Source organism: Amblyomma maculatum, chromosome 6 (assembly GCF_055883805.1).
Source record: "Amblyomma maculatum isolate TAMU_Amacu chromosome 6, ASM5588380v1, whole genome shotgun sequence".
NCBI classification, from domain to species: Eukaryota; Metazoa; Arthropoda; class Arachnida; order Ixodida; family Ixodidae; genus Amblyomma; species Amblyomma maculatum.
The window spans coordinates 165098656-165122687 of NC_139349.1; the positions used below are offsets into that span (position 1 = coordinate 165098656).

Here is a 24032-nt window from a genome sequence, read left to right on the forward strand (position 1 = left end):
CATTACATGGCCCACCGGGGGCCCGTATGGGCAAGTTGGGCTTGGGCAACCACAATAACACCCACGAGGGCCCGCTTTAGGGATCAAGCGGGCAAGCCCAAATTGGGCTTGCCCCTGTTTTTTCCATTTGGGCATTATATAGGCGTGCAAAGGGCTAACTAAGTACATATTCCCACATCTGGCCCTCAAGGGTCCCGCTTGGGAAATTTTAGGGCCGATGCAAATGCAATTTGGGCTTTGTGTAGGAAACGCATGGGCTGATCTAATTGGGGCTGCCCACTCAAAAGCCGAATAGGTCCCGCATGGGCCGCGGCGGGGCTAAATACGGGTATGCCCGCACATTGCCTACATTGGACCCTTGAGGGGTACTTGAGGGAAGGTCAGACGAAAATCTGGAATTCATTCAGAAAATTTCTGGGCTGCCCCAAATAGGTTTGCCCACCAAAAACCTAGATAATTTCCGCGTGGGTGGTAGCGGGGCAGGCAATTGCTCCTTCCCACTTCTGCCTGCATCGGTCTCTTGCGGGGCAATTTAGGGCAGACGCGATGAAAATGTGGGCCTAAAGCAAATAGAAGACGGGCTAGTCCGATTGGGGCTGCCCACGCAAAAACCGAATAGGTCCCGCATGGTTTGCGACCGGCCTGAAAAGCGACCACACCGCCACGCTGCCCACACGGGTATTTCTTTGGGTACTTGCGGGAAAAATGCAATATATATTCGTAGTCCATGCGGTAAAATTAAGATCAGCCCGATTGGGGCGACCCATGAAATGCCGCAGTGGGCCCCAAATTGGCCGTAGGCGGGCTTACCGCTCTGAAACTTCTCCACCCTATCTTTAAGGCGCCATTTTATTTATGTAAATCATGTTATACCGGCTACTAATTGCCTCTTCTGGAGGTTTCACATAACTGTCCTAAGCATATCTCTGCTATGAATAAAGACTATTTATTTTTACTCTAACAACTACGTTAATTATGCAGTGTCGACAGAAAATATGCAACAGTATAACTGTTCCGCTTTACGAGTATGCACTGAACGACCTCCAAATGTTTCCTGCGGCATTACTATTCTACACGCACCACCTAAATAAATATTCAGACCAACATGTTGGGGTTTATGTGGGCCAGCCCACATTATTGTAGTGTTGGGAATAAATTTCTCTCATGTTACTGAGTGTCGCATACAAGCAAAAAAATAGCGCATAATGTTTCGCAATTGATGATTACTGGAATTTGGGCAGCCCCGAAAATGCCAGATTCAACCCATCAGGGCAGCACGTGGGCCAGCTCAAAACGAACCGGCTTTCGCAAATCCCGCGCATGTATAATTCAGGTATTGGAGGGATTAATCGACTTAAAAATTAAAACCTTGATCAATGGGATGACATTGCCTGCACAAATGTGGGACCCATTAATGATTCTGATGTGCTGCCCACATTCGTCTACCTGGGCTGAATGCGGGCAGCCCTATTTGGGCTGCCCACACGGATACAGATTGGGACCGATCGCGGCAAAATTGGGCAGCCCACGCGGGGCCCCTCTGGGTACGTGTTGCAAATCCCGCATGGGGCCCGTATGGGCTGCCCTCACGGGCCCAACGCGGGCCCCCACTTCATAGCCCACTTTGTGCTACTTGGGTAGCTACACAGTCCACACCACTGTCGCCTAGCTCGCTGTACTAGCTGCACCGTCTGCACGCGTTTTTGTTGTCGTATATCTAAGCACGTGGGCAGTCAAACGCAAAGCCGCAGCGCCAGACCCACCGCGACAACTGTGGACCGAGAGTGAGACTTCTGTTTTAATCGACTTATGGGAGGAGAGGCTATCTGATCTTCGTTGCCAAAAAAGAAATGCTGATCTGTTTGAGGAACTTGCTGCCGCACTCAGAGCTGCCGGCTTCGAAAGGACAACAGAGCAAGTGCGTAACAAAATAGACAACTTAAGCCAGCAGTATCGGTGACTTCTTGTCGACGTTATCTTCTTCTTCAATGCTTTATGTCTTTTAATATATTGTAACTATTGGTTCACTGCTGCAGGGTTATGTGGTCGACGACGCAATAATGTCCGCGCAGGTCATTTTCGTCGCGACAGTTTGGCACACAACGAGATCTGGTCGCCGTGCTTTTTTTAACGATATTTATTGCCTCAGGGTTGCGGTGCTCTCGATCCGTCGTTTTTGATGCGTTTTCTTCTCCCGCGCCACGTGTCTTTGTCTTGTTTATGCTGCTGACTCACAGCAGTTCGTTTCAAGTAACAAAAAGTTCTGAACTTTTTGCAGGTTTCACGCAAAGAACGACCAGTCAACAGTAACGTGGCCTTTTTTCCGCCGGATCGGATCGTTTTTGGGCAGCCTGCCCATAAACAATGCCGCGCTAGTCGATGAGACGAGCTGGGGGGAGGAAAGTGTTGAACAGGTATTCCAACATCATTTAGGACCCCTAATAATTACTGCATTGTGTACTATAGTGATAAGCAGAAAACTGGCTGTTTATATCTGTCATTTTTAAGAAACCAAAAGCTGGTATGCCAGTTATTACTATTCTTTACTATATAGATGGGGAAGTAGAGCTGCTGCTTGCTGAAGTGCACTAGGAAGAATGAGAAGCCTGGGGCTACATGCTGTTTGAAACTGTGAAATTCATGCAGTGAACACTGTTTAAAAAGTGCCTTAAATCAGATATTGTACGTCATTGCAGCTTTAATGAAATGTGCACATTTGCACTGGATACCCGTTTTACTTTGTGGATGACTTACATAATAGGAATTGAAATGTACAGGTTTGAAGGCAGTGCTAGAGAGTTGCCGCACAAATCACCTAAAATGCGGTTAGTGTCATCACCGCATTTTTCATTCATTTTCTTCCTGCCTCCTCAAGTAATGTTTTATACTGCAGAGAAGAGTAACTGTTAACAAAGTTCTTTATATTTTTTACAAATGTTTGTATCTGCTTTTCTTTTTAAAAATGCAACTGGTCAACAGCATGCTGACGGTGACAGAGGACGGCCACGTCAGTGACGTTGAAGATGGCCCTTCTTCTGCATATCTGAGTGCGTTGACGCTGGGCTGGACAGCTCGCCTGCAAGCAGCACTACATTTCAAGGTGGGCGAGTGGCGTCCAAGCTGTGGAATAAGTTAGTCCTTGAAGGAACACAAAGCATACGAAGCGTTAACAAAAACAAAAGCCTGTAGCTAAGTGATCATTCTGCTAAAATGTATAACATACTGGTAATTAGGCTTCGAGAAAGATGCACTGCAGTAGTATACCTAATATGCTTACAACGGTATGTTGCAAGGCAAGCAGCAGCATCATGCACGTCATAAATGCTGAGTTATGAGATGATCCACATAAATTTAACTTGACTCCCTTCAACACAGCTTCCATTTAAAGGCATATTTTTATTGTAGCAGTGTTTATTTTTCTGTACAAACTACTGAAATATATGCATTTGTTTTTTTGCAGACACCAGCGACTCTCCTCGAAAGAGACGCCGAGGTCAAGCTTCTAATTACCATCCGGCCCTCACTTTTCGAGAAATTACTGAATTATTTCAATTCGGCCATGCAATTCATCCCAACCCTTGTAAGGGCCTTACAAAGGTGGAGGAAAGCACACTCCTCCGTCTTTACACCAAAACGCTGCTGTGCCCGGCAGTTTTAAAACACTTTGATCCTGCCTATACAGGAAAATGCCCGCACTGTGCGGAGTAGACTTCGGACATCTTCCACATGGTATGGGCATGCCAGTCAACCCCGAACCTCGCCCTCTTACCCAACCCCACCCGGGAGGACTGGGAGGCAGCCCTGCTCGGCTGCTCCGACATGGCAAGCCAGAAGGCCCTAATCCACCGAGCCCGAGCCGCGGCGGTCGCCAGTGGGCTCCTGTAATGAGGAGCCCACATAGTGATTGCGAGAGGTGCCCCGGCTGCCTCAAGCTTCCTCCCTGAAATAAAGTTTTTCACACACACACACACACACACACACACACACACACACACACACACACACACACACACACACACACACACACACACACACACACACACACACACACACACACACAACAGGCACTTTTGACAGAACACAACCTCTTAAGAGCTACGCTGGAAAAAACAAAGGAGAAGGAACTTGCCATAAGGCAAAGTCAGCTTTCTCTCCTTGAGAAAATGTTCTCTGCACTGACAGAGCTACTTAAGGATGACGGACAGTAATATAAGTGCGCAACAAAGACGTGACAGAGAGGAGAAGTGAACGACGGCGCAGAGCCACGTCTTTGTTGCGCACTTATATTACTGTCCGTCATGGTTCACCAACTCGCCCAATCAGCCGTTCTTCTACTTAAGCAGCCACGGGAATAAACGAAAATATGACAAAAAGATGTCCACACCTGTGTGCTCTCGTTGCTGAAGCCTCCTCTTGAAGTGCTGCACAATGGCTTCACGAATGGCCGATCCCCCTGAGGTGTCTTCATTTGTAGTGCCAACTGGTTGGCTGCACAAAGTGTTGATGCTCTAAGCAACAGCAGCGCACTGCTGCATGACGGGCTCATTCATGTCTTCACAAATATTGTTAAATTTGCAGCATGCGCGTACAATGACAGGTGGATTTGCAACATCACATTTTATTCGCTCCATTACAAAGCGGAAGTAGGCCTTTAGTCTTTCAAAAGCATTTTCAACTAACCGCCTTGCCTTAGAAAGGTGGTAATTAAATGTCCTCATATCGTCCGTGAGGTTGGATTTGTGGCTATATGGCTTGATTAGGTTTTCTGTTAACGGGAATGCTTGGTCGCACAGTATCAGTTGTGGCACTGCTGTTCCACTGATTATTGCTTGTGGAGCTTCAAAATGAGGGCCTTCCACGCACTTTGCCAGTTTTGAGTACTGGAACACATGGTAATCATGGCAACGGCCTGGTGAAACCACGCTGACAAACCTGAACCGGTAACGATGGTCGACTAGTGCGAGTAGTATCACACTGCGCTTGCAAGATATAGCATTGTCATTAATGACACCGTATGAATTGCGAGAAAATTTCAGATTTAATCCTTTGAGGGTCTTTGCCGTAAATGTACGGCGGCGGTTTTCTGTCCCGCATTGTTTTTGCCGTACCGGTACGGTTTCAATACTCCGTTTGAAATTTCGACCCCTAATGACCATTCATGCTAACTGGAAGGTGCTGCCACCTCTTAGAATTTACAAGAAATGCTTGAACTTTATTGCGCTGCCTTCTTGCGGAGATAAACAGGAGTGATTCCTCGCCGCAGCACGTCGCCCGGTCTGCGGCAATGCCGCCGCCCTATCGCGGTTTCGGTTTCGCCATGTGACCGCAATGGAGGCGCGAAACTTGATTTCTATCTTTATGGGCGCTTCCGTTCACGGTAAACGGAACTGATTCCTAGCTGCAGCTTGTGGCCCGGTCTGAGGCAATGGCCTTGCGTGGTTTCGAATACTTCCCCCCCCCCCTTCCCTGTGCTCGCAATGGAGGTGCGCGAAGCTTGATTTTTAAGGCCACTCCCGGTGCAGGGGCCACAGAAACCGATTTCTATCTTTATTGGGGCTGCAGTTAGCATGTTTATCATGGACGCTCATGAGATATTCCTGCTCTCCTGATTTCCTAAGGTTCCTGAGTTTGCAGTGTGGAGCAACGTTGACTCCAAAATACGGTTCTAATATTTTCTACAACTTTTCCTTGCCTTTAGTCATATTGAATTTTCAAAATCCACAATAAAGTATTTTTACTATCTGGGGAAGTTTTTTTTTTCAACACAATTCGACCCTCAAAGAGTTAAAGAAGTTGTACATGTACAGGAGCTAAGAAAGGCACAAGACATGCACGTCTGTTTGATTTTAATTGATGGTTTTGCTTACTTTACTTTTTTAGCGAGTTCCTTAACGTAGTACTAGCTTTTGTTCAGTAAAAGCTAAGCAAGATGACAACACCAAGGCAGCAGATGTAAATTTTAAGCAAGATAACATATGCCAGCTACGTAAAGTATTAATGTACACACGCACGGTGGGTATGCAAAATGTCATGCAGAAATGGATAGGCTGCTTGCTAAGCATTAAAGACAGTTGACCAATGTGCATAATTCAAAGAGAATGGTACAGACACTGTGTACAACGATGGAAAATAAAGAAACTGTCATAATGTGGCTGGCTTGAAGTAGCTGATGAATGTTGAAGGTTTCGTTAATCGGCATTTGAATGAAGTATGTTCATGAGGTTATGTGTGCCACATTCAAAAAGTGTTGCATATGTTCACAGCAAAATCTTTATGTTATGTAGCATGTACAAACAGATCTGATAAGTCTCATCACAATATTTCGCACCTGTCTGCTGTCTCTATTACGTACTTAATGCCTGTTTCTTCGTGTGATTTACCCCCCCCCCCCCTCTTTAGTGTGATGTCAATAAAGGCGCTGTGGGTGCATTAAAAAGAAAAGGAATTATGAAGCAACGCTTACCACCCTTTGTAATTATAATAATCACAGGCGTCCTTCTTTGGAGGCGACACTGGTAGGTGGCAGCCATCCATTGCACCGACAGTTTGAAAAAAGTCCAGCACTTGCATTCTCTGATGTGTTCCCCCATGGAGATAGCAGACGGAATCCTGACCCACTCATTTTCCAGAGTGGCAACAACTGCCTCACAAAACTCACGGTACAGTTCATTGACGGTAGACTGCCCTAGGCCAAACAAGCTAGCAATGGACCGGTCTTCCGCTGAAGAGCACAGCTTATACATAGCTGCTGCCACCCTTTTCTCCACTTGTATGACCTGTCTCATGTCCGTGTATTCACGTTGCATGCGGCTCCGGCACGAGTCCACAATGTACATGAATGTTGATGAAGACACCCGGAAACACTGTTTAAAAAACTGCTCTGCCATATGTGGAAGTGTGTCCTCGAACCACCGTCCGTTGCGGTCGTAGCACCACCTTTCTCGATGAACCGTTGGTGCTGACGCTGCTGACAACATCGTCAGAAGTACCAGCTGCTCTTCGACCTCGTCCGCTTCTGATCTCGTAATGGCGATTTCGCTGTCGAGGTCCATAATAGCAATCGCCATTAGGGCGACTTCTTTTGTCCTTTGTCTTGCGTTCATTTTGGCGCTCACTGCCCAAATGCGGACACTACACCTCATGAAAAACAATCTCCGACAGCTTCTCCGTGCAAACCGAAGCAGGTCAGTGTTCCCGGAGATACCCCGATAGACGCCGCCTACAGCTGCTGTGAAACTGCAAAATGCCTTCAGTCAATTTTTTTTTGCATAAAACTTAACGTTTCGAACGATATTTGGCAAAACATGACTGCATATTGAAAACCGTTTTCAGAAGATGCGTTTTTGCACATTACACTTCATCACGTTTTCTACTCTCCCCGCCAGATTCCGCCTAGCTCGCATAGTTTTCAATGACCCTTGAAATGCTCCGTGTGGCAGCGGTGTAGCTGGATGGCCCTCGAATATTTCTATTAACAATACGTCAATGGGCATTGAAACTGCCTGTGTGGCAGAGGTATTAATCACTTGCTAACGAGTGGTCCGACCGTTGGCATCGCCTGCATGTAGACTGGCTGTCCGTGAATGCCGTGGCAGGCATACTGACACGCTCGGGAGACCCTGTGTCGTAGGACGCTGTGCTTGTCGAGTGCCGAGGAGAGTCCTCTCTATCCGCCTGGTCCGCCCACGTTCTCTGGGTTGGTGTGCTTACAGGACTAGTAGTCTTGTCTTCCGCAGTTGCTGACTCAGCCGGCGAGGCAGCCATAACATCTGAACAGCGTGAAACGTTATCACCTAATCTGAGAAAACTAAAGATAATTTTTTGTTGTCACAAATTTCTGCGCGACTTTTAGCAAATAATCTTTGTGACAATAGAAATTTTCATAGTAACAATCGAATTTATTGTAGTCACAACAGAAAATTACTACGGAAGTATACTACAAAAAGTGTTGCGTTATGAGCAGTGCTCTACTAATATACAACACACAAAAAGAGTGCCTCTGGTAAGTACTACAGAATTACAGAAAATTCCGACGTTTACGACCGAACCCTATAACATTTTGTCGTATCTCTACACGGTTCTGTAGTTCCTGTTTCTTTTTCTTTTTTGTTTTACAGTGCAGTTATTCTCCACTTTGGCTTGTGTAACCCTCGCTGACAGCTTCCGGTATCCGACAGCGAACGGTGTCGGCCAGGGCAAGCTGGCTGACGAGCGGGGTTTGGTGGTTAGAGCAACCCGGAGAAATGCCGAAGCAGACGCGAGTGGCTGCAATCATTCGAGATACATCTCGGCGCATCTTGTGCGACAAAGAAAATGATGAAGCTGTACTTTGGCGACACTCAGCGCAATCAGAGTGATTACGCATGGATCTTGGTGTATTAGGGAGCGGCTGAAACTTACTGTATCTAGTAATAGAAATCGTACAGCCGTCATGATTTAAATAATATAGCGCAAGCGTCGACCAAACTGCTGGTCAACGCCTGGAAACGGCTATTAGCGTGCAACACGGCTTGAGTCTGAAAATGGCTTTAGGCGCGCAACACGGCGTGAGTTCGCGCACGCACACGAAGAGATAGCGTCGTCTGCTACACTCTTCCGATCACGAGAACACGCGCCCTGCCACATTATCTGGTTGCAAAAACCCGACGGACAGCGGAGCCGTGCGCATGAATAAGATGCGAAAGGCATGATTTTAATTTTTTTTTCCCATTATGGAAGGCTGCGCTGCGAAACGGAGTTAAGATTAGAAAACATCAAAAGAAAGTAAATGCAGCAGCACGTGGAAATCATTGCCTGGAATGCGGACCTTCTAATTTGAGCAGCCCGCCCTTGGGAGGTGGGATACGATAAAAAAGGCACCAATCAAAGCACGTGTGTTCTGCTGGCTGATATTTATTTTCTTTTTTTTTACGAACAGATATTGCGGCAGGGTGTGTGTCCTCGTGATCGAAACAGGGTAGCAGACGACGCTCTATCTTCGCGCGCGTGCGCGAACTCTCGCAGTGTTTCACGCTTATCGCCGTTATAAGGCGCTGACAAACAGTTTGGTCGGCGCCCGAACTACATTATTAAACATCATGAAAGCTACAGATAACTATACAACGTAATGTTATTCCTATTAAAATATCTGTTATCTGCAGTGCATTACTAGTTTACTCTTTTGTGCAGTTAACCTTGTTGTATGGGGGTGTCTCAGTATATTGTCACGTCCTGACTCACAGGGACACGACGGCAGCAGAGACCTCGGGTCAGCAGGGCAATGGCACAGTGCAGCACAACAGCACAGCAGCAAAGGAACCAGCAAGCGTGCGAGTCACCGCAACAGCGTCGTCTTTGTCGAAGCGATCACTCTTCTTCTTCGGGTGCTACACTGCCTTCCTCCGAAAGAAGCATCGCCCCGATGCTAAGCGAAAAAAAAAATGAAAGCACCCGCAATAACATTGGTAGTGTCTGCACGTGTTCTTTTTTTTTTTTGCGATAAAGATGCAGCGGAGAAAACCTGGCAAGGCTCCTCCAAGGTCACACGTAATACGGCTCAAGCCGGACAACCTGAACAACTTCAGGACGTGAGGAAAGGCGTGCCGATGGTCGGCTTCCGCTTGGAAGCACCTCGTAGTTGAGGTCACTGATGCGACGAATAACCGTGAACAGTCCAAAGTAGTGCTTCATAAATTTTTCCGAAACGCCTCGACGGCGAACCGGTTTCCAAATCCAGACCTTAACACCAGGTCGAAAATCAACGTCGCGTCTCTGGAGGTTGTAGCGATGAGCGTCGGTACGTTGTTGGTGCTGTATGTTGTGTCGTGCCAGTTGTCGAGCCTTCGCGCGCTCGTATACTAGTCGAGCCTCATTGGTGACGCCGTGCGGCATCATAGCTTCGAGCATTGTAGTGACCTTTCTACCATGCACTAGTTGTAAAGGTGACATACGTGTTGTCTCTCCTGAACAGCAGTATTATAAGCAAACGTAACATAAGGTAACACCCCGTCCCAATTTCGAAGGTCGGCGTCCATGTACATAGCGATCATATAAGCCATCGTCTTGTTCAGCCTCTCCGTTAACCCATTGGTTTGTGGGTGATACGCAGTAGTTCGACGGTGGCTGGTACAGCTTAGACGCAGGATGTCTTGTAGAAGTTGTGCCAGAAATTTTGTACCCCGGTCAGTGATCAAAACTGCCGGTGCGACATGCCGCAAGGCAATACACTTGATGAAAAATTTGGCTGCCTCCGCAGCTGCCGCAGACGGAACTGCGCTTGACTCCGCATAGCGCATCAGGTAGTCTGTCGCTATGACGATGTATTTGTTTCCGGACTAGGACGTGGGAAATGGGCCAAGAAAATCCATTCCCATTGCATGGAACGGGGCACTCAGCTGCTTGATTGGCTGAAGAAGGCCCGCCGGACGTGTGGGTGGCGCCTTCCGCCGTTGACAAGTTCTTGTGTACTGACGCACATACTTAGCGAGTTTGGGCCAGCAATACTTTTCACGAATTCGTGAAAGCGTTCGGCTGTAACCTAGGTGACCAGCTGTAGGATCATGATGGCAAGCTTCCGTGGTCTCGCTACACAGATTTTCTGGCACAACAAGAAGCTACGATGTCTGGCTGCTGTCGAAATTTTTTTTTTGTACAGGACGCCGTTCCGAATTCTAAATGTGGGTAGGACACACAGGAAAACATGAGGTACCACATCGTCGTCTCCTTCAAGGTGCGCCATTAGCTGGCCAAGCTGCAGATCATGCCTTTGTCGAACCGCAATATCTGCCGTGTTTAAGACCGCAATAAAGCTGTCAGCGTCATCATCGTCTCCTGGCGCCGGCTCCAGGGGAGCTCGAGACAATCAGCGTCATGATTATTTCGGCAGAATTTATATACGATAGTGATGTCGTACTTCTGCAGTCGAAGGCTCAATCGAGCAAGCCGCCCCACGGGATCCTTCAGGTTGGCCAACCAGTGCTGGTGGGTGACCACACAAAAATAGCGGCCATACAGATACGGTCGAAACTTTGTGTTTGCCCATATGACAGCGAGGCTCTCCTTTTCCGCAGTGGAGTAATTATGCTCTGCCTCAGAAAGGGCTCGGCTAGCATACGCAATAACTCGCTCAGCGCCGCCTTGCGACTGCACAAGTACTGCCCCCAGTCCTTTGTTGCTGGCGTCGGTGTGTGGAGTTCAGTGTCGGCAGCTTGATTAAAGTGGCCTAGTATGGGTGGCGTTCGAAGGGCTTGTTTTAGCTCGCTGAACGCTGACTCTCGCTCTTCATTCCATTCAAATGCGGTGCTCTTTTTTGTAAGGTGGATCAGCGGCGCAGCGACCGGAGCGAAGTTGTGGACAAAACTTCTGAAGCTGGCGCACAAACCAACAAACCTTCTCAGACTCTTTGTCCGACGGCCGTGGGAACGATGCTACGACTGCTGTTTTTTCAGGATCTGTTTTCACGCCCGCGTGGCTGACAATATTGCCGCATTCCTAATCAGTCTTTTGGCGCCACGGGGTTCACAGAGATTGATACGCCACACCTCCACCAATGTCACGTCCTGACGCACAGAGACACGACGACAGCAGAGACTTCGGATCAACAGGACAACGGCACAGTGCAGCACAACAGCAGCGGAACCAGCACGCGTGCGAGTCACAGCAGCAGAGTCGTCTTTGTCGAAGCGATCTCTCTTCTTCTTCTTCGGGCGCTACAATATTTTCTTATATTCAAATTGCAATTTTCATCCTACGTGTCCCATATTTGCCGAGCAAGTAACACCTAGTACGGAGTCAGGTGGCCTCCTGTGATACCGTTGGCCTCTCTGCACCAAAACTTTTCAATTTTGTGATTTTGGAAACTAAACAACTTTCGAAGAGGTCTGCTTCAGTTGCGAAATTCAAAAAGCGTAAACGTTTATTGCTGCTAGGGATCCTGAATCACGTTACATTGCTCTGTCACGTAACTCCAGTGGGCGTCATCATTTTTCTTTAGTCATCTTGAATCACGTGACACTTCTAACTATGTCTTAGTTGTCACGTCACAAGCTTAAATGAAGTTATAATTTACATAAACCATTTTTCTTCACTTTTTAATTGTACAGGATTATCTATGAGTTTATCGAATGAGCAGCTATTGGTTAGTGGGCGGCTTTTAATTATTCAGGTGGTTATTTGTTCATTATCTAATAAGTACCTAATAATCTTAACCAATGTTCTGGTGGGCATCATTGATTGCCAATTCCTGCGGACACAGCCAAGTTAGGTAACATAAACTGAAAAGGATGCCCTCGAACAGTCATGTGCCACACATGCTGCACACGCAAGATTTGTTCCTCCGTTTCATTGGGTGACCTATAGCGCAAGACAATGTTTACAGGCCGGGCTCTAGTTGCCCGAGGCGTCGAACAGAAGCCACCCTTGCGCGCTCAAAGCTAACGCATCAGCTGAGTTGATATGATCGACCTGCATAATAATGGCTTAACTCGATTTGGAAGCCCAGGCTCAGGCAGCAGGGACACCGTCTCTCGCATACACAAGCCTTCCGTTTCATAAACCTTTCCCAGAATAGTTCTCACGCATCGCTGCCACCTGGGTTCCCTCGCCATCGATCCAGTGCGGCGGCCGAGAACCATGCGTACCATTTAAATCGCAGCACGCACTCATCCCTGACGTTTTTGAATTAAGGTCTACTTCAGAAGCTAATTAGTATACAGTGGGGACTTGGCGCCATGAAGCCTTTGAAGCGTGTTTTACGTAAACATTTGACTTGTCTTGTTCAAATACACACAAAAACCTAATCCACAGTGAGTTATTTATTCTAACACTAGGTCTGCATAAGGTCTGCGTGCCTTCAGTGTACGACTTTTGGTTTCTCAGACAAACAAGAAATCTTTCCTGGCGCTCTGGACTGGCGGCGCCATCTCCGGTAAAAGAATCCAAGCCAAGAACAGAAAACACTAAGAACATTTACTTGAAAGCGGTGCTTCCAAACCCGACAAGAGTTCTTCTATTTTACAAATATCTTCCATTCGGTTTGGCCACTTATTTTTGATGCAAAACTTATGGTTATTTCGTTTTTGTTTCTTTTTCGTATAGCATTTACAGTACCCACATTTGTGAAGCTGGTGCGATCCGGCAGTGTAAAGACAGCAGTGACTGACAAATAGATTGGCGAAAACACTTAAGCTCCGCTTTGGAGGGTATGACGTGATAGTGCAGGCTACCATACCACATATAAAAACCCCACTTAACCAAGCCGTATGAACCTGCCTGCGTGGCTTAGGGTTAACATGAGTTCAAGTGTACTGGCAGTGAGATTCTGATATCACCCTCCCATATGAAAAGAGAGGCCTGAGTTGGCACCTCCTGCCAAACGTAAAGTCAGGCAACCCCGCGTCCAGTCAGTGCTCGGTCATGTCAGCTGCCAGCTACAGCCTGCCAGTGCCATGCTCATTATTTTTCGCCCACAGCGCCAACGCGGCGCCTTACGGCGGCGCCCGGATTATCGTCTGGACGTGCCCTTGAATGCTGTCGCGTTAAAACAGCCAGACACAGTTAAGCTCCGCCTTTAAGACGACAGCGTTAATGGCTAACGTCTGTGGCTCCCCTTCTAAATCCAAGAACGCAAGCATGCACCTACGCTGATCGCTTAAGCATTGATCCTTTAATCTGACCGCCTGTTCTCTCTCGCATATGCAATATGGTTTTATCCTAACACATTATCGGAAGGACCACCCAACATATATATATAGAGAGCACCGTTCGTCCCAAAGCGACTCAGGCTTTGGGACGCCAAGCCTTAAGGATGTGCCTGCGTAGTCTAGGCATAGTGCCTAGAATATACTGGCATGTGTGCCGACCGCGGCCTCCTGTGTGGCGCCGCCAGTGATGAGTGCCCGCGACCGCCACCAGGAGTGCTGCAAACTGAGTGGGTAATTTTTAGTGGGTGGAATTTGTCCTTGGAAACAATGAGGACGAAAATTTCAGTGCGGGCCATGTGGCTGGGACCAGCACTGGCATGGAAGGCATAAGCAAAGTAGGTAAGGCGGATCCGAACCGACAGAGTTATTTAGAAGCAGCCACTAAGAAGTCGGGAAGAAAGGAAGAAGTAAGGAAGAATGAAAATCCCAGAGAGAAGGACACAGATAGCCGAAAGCAGGAGCCAACAGTTGGGAGAGGGAGAGAGAATGCCCAGGTGCTTATCCCCAGAGATTCTAACATGAGCAGGTGCAAGCAAGATATCTTGGAACATGTAATGGGTGATAAACGAGTGTTAGTTGGAACCTTCCCCTTCCCAGGGAGGACAATGAAGGCAGTACTGAAAGAGAGTAAAAATAGGTTGTTGAACAAATTCCGCAGAGCGCAGTACGGTGATAGTAGCCGCGGGGCTATACGATGTCCTAAATGGTGACACTGCAGGAGTGGTGGAAAGTTTAGCTAAGGGAGTTGACGATATCAGGGAGATAACACAGCAAGTGCAGATATCTGTATGCACAGTACCGGAGGTGCTAGGATCGAACGCGAAGCTGGAAAAGGATGTGGTAACAATTAATCAGGACATAAGAAAGTTAAGCCTGGAAAAGCGTTTCGAAGTGGTTGAGGTAAACAGGGAGGTGCAGAAAGCAGGTTTTGGTGGGGTTTTTCAGCGAGATGGCATTCATTTTAACAGAAGGGTGGGAGCAGAGACCGGCTGGCGCCTGGCAGGCAGGGCTGTAGCTTTTTTAGGGGGTCTGCGAGGACTCCGTGCACAGAGGTAGTTAGAAGTGAAGCAGAAGAAAGCGTAATAACGGAAACTAAGCCCCAAACAATGGCAATGAGGAGGTTGAGAAAGAAAAGTACAAAAAGAAATTTAACAATAGGATCAGCTACATAAACATGCAAGGAAGTAGAAAAAGAGCGAAATGGCTAGAGATAGAACAGCAGTTGAAGGATGACAAAATAGGTGCATACGCTCTATGCGACACTCATCTCAGGGATCTAGAAGATCCGCCGTTTATAGAAGGCTACGTCTGGGAAGGGTGCAACAGAATGAGAACGGAAAAAAAAGGGTGGAGGGGTAGGTATGTTGATACACCAGGGAACAAATTGGCAAAGAATTAAATCATCTTGTAAAGAACATATCTGGGCATCAGGAACAATTGCTGGCATAAGGACATGGCTAGAGGTAGCTTATTTAGGAACAGGACACCAATGCAGGCAAGAAAACAAGGATCTTGTTGAATGTCTCAGTGACGATGTAAGCCAGTTTGGAGACGGGGCCGATATTATTCCGCTGGGGGACTTGAACGGCCACATCGACTATCTGGATGGATACACGGGATTGTAACGGCAAGCTAATGCTAGATTTCTGTGAGCGACACGACCTAGTTATAGTAAATAAAGAAACAAAATGCGAAGGCCAAATCACGTGGGAATTCCACAACAAGCAGACGACCATTGACTACTGTCTAATGTCGCAGGGAATTTATAGCAAGGTCACAAAAATGGAAATAGGTGAAGAAGGGGAGTGTAGTCTGGGAAATGATCATAAACGTATTAGTCTGCAGATGGCGCCCTTCATAAAAAGAGAAATGGAACTTAGACAAAAAGTAAACGCAAAATTAAACGACGATCAAATAGCGCAGATAGCAACAGACATAGAGGAAGCAATAGAGAAAAGCCCCATGGAAGACTGGGATTATGAACAGGTAGAACTACTCATAAGGAGGAAAATTCAGGAGGTTAAAGTGGCAAACCGCTGGAATGGAAAGAGGAAGCCACGGAGCTGATGGAATAAGGAAATCAGGGAAGCTATTGAACAATGACGGGCTGCTTCAAAGGAACTCCGAGAGGCAAAGAAAGCACAGGTATCTTAGGAGGAAATCGACCAAAAATGGGAATCATATTGACAAAAGAAACTTGATGTATACAGGCCCTCGTCGAAAGTAAAATAAAGCAGTCCACCGATCGCTGGATGGCAGACATACACGATGCGTCTAGAGGCGGAGCAAGAAAATTCTGAAACCATATAAACTGGCTAGGTAAAAAGAATCAAAGAAAGCTGGACCGGATTCAAGATAACGAGGGAAATTGTTTAAAGGGAGACAACGCAGTGCACTACATCAGTTATAGCCGAGTCATTTAAGAGCGACGATAGGGTAGTCTCTGCAAATCAGGAAGCAACACAAGATAGCAGAATACTAAGCAACTTAGAACTGGCCAATCTAAACTGGAAAAATGCAGGAAAAAAAGTATTCCTAAAAACACATCTACAGTAATAGATGGAATACCGATCAAGCTGATTAATGAACTCGGTCCAAAAAGTAAGGAAACGTTGTTAAAAGCTTTGGAAACAGTCATAGCGAATAAGCAAATTCCGGACAGCTGGCGGCAGAGTAAAATGAATTTGATTTATAAAGGGAAAGGAGAAAGGATGCACATCAAATCCTACAGGCCGATTACCATAACATCTGTAATGTACAGGTTAGCCATGCAGGCGGTGAAATTAAAGGTGCAAGCATGGGTTGAAAGTAACAAGATACTCGGAGAACTTCAGAACGGCTTTAGAAATGGTAGGCGCTTAGATGATTGCCTGTTCGTGCTTACCCAATGCATCGAAATATCTAGAGTGGAAAATAGACCTTTGTATTTGGCCTTCCTGGACATAAACGGGGCGTACGACAACGTAAGCAGGGAACTCCTGTGGAACATATTAAAAGAACAAGGTATCGGTTATGAGATAACAGAGTTCCTACAGGGAATGTACCGGGATAATAAAGTAGAAATTACATGGGAAGGAGAAGTACGGAAGATGTCGAAGCATGCAAAGGATTAAGACAAGGCTGTCCTCTATTACCGGTGCTGTTCATGCTTTATATGATAAACCTTGAACAGAGGATACAAGAAAGTACCCTAGGTTTTAACCTGTCATATAGATTAGATGGAAAGGCGGTAGAGCAGCACCTCCCCGGTTTGATGTATGTAGACGATATTGTGCTGGTAGCTTAAAGTCTGAAAGAGTTGCAAACTCTAGTTAAGTACTGCGGAAACGAAGGGGGCGCTCTAGGCTTCAGTTTTAGCGTAGTTAAGTCGGGTCTGATGATTTTCAATGGCTCAACTGATCAGGGTCTTTAAATGCAACGTCAAGAAATATCCAGAGTAGCAGAATATTGCCGCGAAACCTTCAAAACAGTATTTGTTGTTTTTTAACAGCCGCCGGCATACAGGCTTATCACTCTGATTCTGGACCGCGTATCAGTTCCATAATCTTTGTTTGTTACTGCTCGATGTCGCGAGTCACACCTTTATCAGTTTTGTTGTAGCGCAAGACGCACCGAGATCTGTCTCGAAGGTTCCGGCCACTCGCTTGTCTTTCCACAATGTTCCAGCCCATGCTGGTAGCTGTTTGCGACGTTATCTAGATTCTTCTGTGCAGCCTTTAAATTGAGCGTTGCCGAGTGTGACGAGCATTCTTTGTTCGACGATCGACGAGCACGTTTGTTTCTTTCGCCGCCGCCGAGTTGCTTATTTCTTTTGCGGGCGCAAGCCAGCCCAAATAAAGAGTTTCTTTAGTGCAATCATCGACCCTTTCATCTGTGTCGTCGACCTCGTCACCACTACGTGACATCTGGTGGAGGTGCTGCCTTTGATCCTTCAAGCGAAGACCCAAGCCGTGTTCCTGTTGCCCTGGAAGACCAGCCTAGAGGTCACCGCGCCAGCCGCCGACTTCAAGGCCTACAACCCGAACACGGTCTGCTGCCTGACCCCATTCGATATCGGAAGGCATCGACGCTGACAATGGCCCAGCCTACAGCACCGGTTGTTTTCGTCCAACCCCGTGAGCCCCCCTGCTTCCATGGACGACCGGATGAAGATGCTGGAGACTGGATGGACCTTTTTGACCGTGTGGCAGAATTCAATGGCTGGAACGACGCTGCGAAACTCAGGCAGGTCTACTTTGTTCTTCAAGGATATGCCCGAGTTTGGTTTGAAAATCACGAGACTTCTTTCAAGGATTGGGAGATATTCAAAGCACAGTTCTTGATGGCCTTCACAAGTTCTGTTCGAAAAGAAAGAGCTCAGGCCCTCCTCCAGTCAAGAATTCAACTACCAAACGAGCCCGTCCTGGCCTACGTAGAGGAGATGAAACGCCTGTTTCGCCGCGCCGACCCTAACATGACCGAAGATGACAGAGTGAAATTCTTAATGCGAGGCGTTAAAGAGTCGCTTTTTGCGGGGCTTGTCCGGAACCCACCGAAAACTGTTGAAGAATTTGAGAGTGAAGCACCGACCATCGAGAAGACGTTGGATACCCGGATGCGCCACTACGAGCGACCGCTTCAACCAAACTACTCATGCCACTACCTCAGCACATCTGCAAGCGGAGAGAACCTTCGGGACCTAATCCGGGAGATCTTGCGAGAGGAGCTCCGCCGAATGTTGCCATCATCGCAACAACCCCAGGTGGCGACGCTCGCGGACGTCGTCCGTGAAGAAGTTCAGCAGGCGCTGGGCGTTCCTGAAGCGACGGCTGCGACTGTTCCAGAACAAGAAGCAACAGCGATGAACTACGCTGGTGCATTACGTCGCCCTCCGCCCCGACGTGATGACTTTCCCAGCCCTCGCCGCTACCGTCCTGTTACTGAAAACCGCCCCTTGGCCCCCGCCCGCCAAGCCTACCAACGACCCCCAAACCCCAGGAAGTGCGACGCCTGGAGGACTGCAAACAACCGGCCATTATGCTTCCACTGCGGTGAGGCCGGCCACATTCTACGCCACTGCCCGTACCGACGAATCGGTCTCCGCGGGTTTGCAGTCGACGCTCCACGACCACGCCCAGGTGAACGGCCACAAGAAATTGACAACTACCTGCGTAGCGGTGAGATTGCACCACCAAGCCGTCGGTTCAGATCTCCATCGCCGTACAGGGCCCGCTTTGCGTCGCCAGGCCGTAACTATGATGAGAGTATGCGCGGAAGGTCCCCAAGCCCGCGCAGGGGGAACTAAAGGCAGCAACCTTTGGAGGTGAGGTTGCTCAACGGCGAAAAGACGGAGATCCTCCGCCGCCGACGACCACTAACGACGACGCAACCATTTCATCGCCGCTCCACACGACGACATCGACGACAACACGACCAGAGTGTAAGCAGACACCGCCGCCCAGCGAAGTAACAACATTATGCCCCAGCCATGACCTGAAGAAACGACGCAGCCGAGATCGAGCGCCAAGGCCCACGTGCAATGCGATGACGCGAACAAGTGACCTTGAAGTTGATATCGACGGTCGCCGAGTCACTGCCCTTGTAGACACCGGAGCTGACTATTCAGTCATCAGTGGACCGTTAGCCTCCCATCTCAGGAAAGTTACAACTGCTTGGGATGGCCCGCTGATTCGCACCGCAGGTGGCAACCTGATTACTCCATCGGGACGGTGTACTGCAAGAATAACCGTAAATGGGCGTACTTACCCCACCAGCTTTGTGGTCTTGCAGCAGTGCTCCCGCGACGTGATTTTAGGCATGGACTTCCTAAGTGAAAATAGGGCTATCATCGACCTCCGATCCAAGCTCATCAAGCTCTCTGCAGACAAAGCCATACCTGCTACGACGACTTCGACGCAACACGTCGCTCTAAACGTCCTCGACGGAGAATTGACCGTGCCGCCCCGATCAAGCGTCGCCGTCAGCGTAGGTAGCACAGACATTGAAACCGCTGAAGGCATCGTCGAAGGAAATATTCAATTGCTCTTGGAACGAGGTATCGGCATCGCAAGAGGCATCGCGAAATTCCGGAAAGGACAAGCTCAGGTGCTGGTAACAAACTTCACTGAAGAATACCGGCATCTAAACAAGGGCACGACCATCGCTTTTCTCGACGAATTAGCGGACCTCAACGACGTATTCACCCTCCACGACCAACCACTGAAAGACGCACCGGACCAATTCCGTCAGCCCACATTTGACATCAATCCAGTATTGACCCACAGCAGGAAAAACCAGATTCGCAGTCTTCTTCGAAACTACAGGGAGTGCTTCTCGTCATCATCGAAGGTACGACAAACACCACTGGCCAAGCACCGCATTATAACGGACGAACACGACCGACCTCTGCGCCAAAGCCCTTATCGTGTATCGCCGCGAGAACGGCAGGCCATTCGCGATCAAGTTGAGGAAATGCTGCGTGATGACGTAATCCAGCCATCGAACAGCCCCTGGGCGGCGCCAGTCGTTTTGGTCAAGAAGAAAGACAGCACACTTCGCTTCTGCGTTGATTACCGCCGCTTGAATAGCATAACGAAGAAGGATGTCTACCCGCTTCCCCGCATCGACGACACTCTCGACCGACTTTGCAATGCAAGGTACTTCTCATCGATCGACCTAAAGAGCGGATATTGGCAAATTGAGGTCGACGAAAGAGATCGCGAGAAGACCGCATTCATCACACCGGACGGCCTTTATGAGTTCAAGGTGATGCCATTTGGCCTCTGCTCCGCACCAGCCACGTTTCAACGAGTAATGGACACAGTCCTGGCAGGGTTGAAGTGGCAAATTTGTTTGGTATATTTGGACGACGTTGTTGTCTTCTCGTCCAACTTTGAAGACCACCTAAAACGACTACAGACAGTGTTGGAAGCCATCAAGTCATCGGGACTAACGCTAAAAGCAGAGAAGTGTCACTTCGCCTACGAAGAACTCCGGTTCCGAGGTCACATCGTTAGGAAGGACGGTATTCGCCCAGACCCGGAGAAAACAGCTGCAATCGCACAATTCCCACCGCCTGCCGACAAGAAAGCTGTGCGCCGATTCCTTGGGCTGTGCGCTTATTATCGACGATTTGTCAGAAACTTTTCGCGGATCGCCGAACCGTTGACGCAGCTTACAAAGGCTGACGTACCTTTTAAATGGGAAGCGCCGCAAGGAGAAGCCTTCGACGAACTCAAGCGCCGCCTGCAATGCCCTCCCGTACTTGGTCACTTTGATGAAAACGCCGAGACCGAAATTCACACCGACGCGAGCAGTGTGGGCTTAGGAGCCGTTCTCGTCCAGAAGAGTGCCGGACAGGAGAAAGTAATCGCCTACGCTAGCAGGTCACTCACAAAAGCCGAAGTCAATTACTCGACGACCGAGAAGGAGTGCCTTGCAATCATCTGGGCCACTTCTAAGTTTCGTCCATACCTATACGGCCGACCATTCAAGGTGGTAAGCGACCATCACGAGCTCTGCTGGCTGGCTAATTTGAAAGATCCTTCCGGCCGCCTTTCCAGATGGAGCCTACGACTTCAAGAATTTGACATGACTGTAGTCTATAAGTCGGGCCGAAAGCATTCCGACGCAGACTGCTTATCCCGCGCTCCCGTCGATGCTCCCCCGAAGGACGATGACGACGACGCCTTTTTGGGACCGGTAAGCGCCAGCAGTTTCGCAGAACAACAGCGATCAGACCCTGAGCTGAAAGCGCTAGCCGATTACTTGGAAGGAAAGACCGCTTCCCCTCCTGGTGTGTTCAGGCGACATTTATCATCCTTCACGTTAAGCAATGGCCTCCTCGTGAAGAAGAACTTCGCACCCAACAAGACCGCGCAGCTTCTCGTAGTGCCTAAAACTCTTCGGCAAGAAATTCTGCAGGCGTTGCACGATGAGCCCACAGCAGGCCACCTCGGATTTGCGCGCACGTTGCGTCGAATCCAAGAGAAGTATTACTGGCCGCGACTGCCTGCCGAAGTTGCCCACTACGTGAAGACGTGTCGTGAGTGCCAACGACGCAAGACGCCACCGATCAGACCAGCAGGACTACTAAACCCGATTCCGCCCCCAATCCTGCCCTTTCAGCAAATTGGGATGGATCTCCTCGGCCCCTTTCCATCTTCGTCTATGGGTAACAAGTGGATCATCGTGGCCACTGACTACCTTACCCGTTACGCCGAAGCAAGAGCACTACCAAATGGTACCGCGGCAGAAGTCGCCAAATTTTTTGTCGAACAAATTCTCTTGCGACACGGCGCCCCAGAAGTGCTCATCACGGACAGGGGAACGGCGTTTACGGCAGAGTTGACGCAAGCCATCCTGGAATACAGTCACACAAGCCATCGACGAACAACTGCGTACCATCCCCAGACCAATGGCCTCACGGAGCGCCTGAACAAAACGATCGCGGACATGATCGCTATGTACGTCGACGCTGAACACAAGACCTGGGACACCATCTTGCCGTACGTGATCTTCGCGTATAACACGGCAGTCCAGCAGACGACCAGAGCGACCCCGTTTAAGCTTGTGTACGGCAGGGAGCCCACGACGACGCTCGACGCAATGCTGCCGCACGTAACCAGCGAAGACAACCTTGACGTCGCCGCCTACCTGCAGCGTGCAGAGGAAGCCCGACGACTCGCACGGCTGCGTATTAAAGACCAACAGCGCACCGACAGCCGACGATACAATTTACGACGACGCCATGCAGAGTACAATCCAGGAGACCAAGTATGGGTTTGGACACCAATTCGCCGTCGCGGATTAAGTGAAAAGTTGTTGCGTCGATATTTTGGGCCATACAAAATCCTTCGCCGCGTCGGACCACTGGACTATGAAGTCATTCCCGACGGAACGTCAGCATCACAACGGCGACGCGCACGCCCAGAAATTGTACATGTTGTACGACTGAAGCCATATTACGCGCGTTAAAGAATCTGTGGTGTTTAAACTTTGCAGTGTTTATGTTTAAGTTTCTTTGTTTTGGAACATCGAGGCGATGTTTTTTTTAAGGGGGGAGTAATGCCGCGAAACCTTCAAAACAGTATTTGTTGTTTTTTAACAGCCGCCGGCATACAGGCTTATCACTCTGATTCTGGACCGCGTATCAGTTCCGTAATCTTTGTTTGTTACTGCTCGATGTCGCGAGTCACACCTTTATCAGTTTTGTTGTAGCGCAAGACGCACCGAGATCTGTCTCGAAGGTTCCGGCCACTCGCTTGTCTTTCCACAATGTTCCAGCCCATGCTGGTAGCTGTTTGCGACGTTATCTAGATTCTTCTGTGCAGCCTTTAAATTGAGCGTTGCCGAGTGTGACAAGCATTCTTTGTTCGACGATCGACGAGCACGTTTGTTTCTTTCGCCGCCGCCGAGTTGCTTATTTCTTTTGCGGGCGCAAGCCAGCCCAAATAAAGAGTTTCTTTAGTGCAATCATCGACCCTTTCATCTGTGTCGTCGACCTCGTCACCACTACGTGACAATATAAATATCTCGGGGTAATGGGTAAACGAAGGATTGGCATGCATTGGAAAGCATGAGCAATCACTTAAGGCCAAAGGGCGAATAAATACCGGGATAATGAAACGTAGGAAATTGTCGGGATACAACGGGTATGAGGTTTTGAGGGGTTCTTGAAAAGGAATTATGGGGCCCAGACTTACTTTCGGAAATGCGGTTTTGTGCCTAAAATCAGAGGTACAGTCGACATCAGAAATAAATCAGAGAGCCGTCGGACGATTAGCACTAGGTATCCACGGCAGAACCACAAATGAAGCGGTACATGGAGATATGGGCTGGGCATCTTTCGAAGCACGGGAAGCTCAGAGTAAAATATTATATGAGGAACGCCTGAGGAAATTGGACAGTAACAGATGGGCAGCTAAAGTATTTAAATACCTATACCTAAAAAGCGTTGACTCACAATGGAGGAAAAGAACTAGGAAACTAACTAGTAAGTATGCTAGTCACAAGGACGGAGAAATGAATGAATGACTGAATGAAGCCTTTATTGAAAGTAAGGGATGGCTCTCGGCCGCTGTTTGGGCTCTTGGGGAGTTAGGAGGGATGGGAGTGTAACTTCTTCGTCTTAACGGTTCTTCAAGCTGTTGCTTGTTGCTTGCCATGCGGCCGATCTTCGCGCTCTAAGTCGACCTCTCTCACACTACTCGAAGCAGGCCGCTCTCACTGCCGTATGTAGCAATGGAGTGTTGTATTTAGGTGCTTGATATAACCTGACCTGCTAATGTGGGCATGTCGTCGTGTGGAATATGCGTAATTTTGTTTCTTCCTTGTGAAAACGATGGACATTGCCATATAAGATGTTCTAGGTCT

At 48.4% G+C, this 24032-nt stretch overlaps 1 pseudogene; it reads right to left on the reverse strand.

Annotated features, from left to right (window-relative positions):
• The window catches only part of LOC146187339 (uncharacterized), a 139467-nt pseudogene extending 132400 nt beyond the window's left edge, over positions 1-7067 (reverse strand).
• Between the last annotated feature and the right edge of the window lie 16965 nt (positions 7068-24032).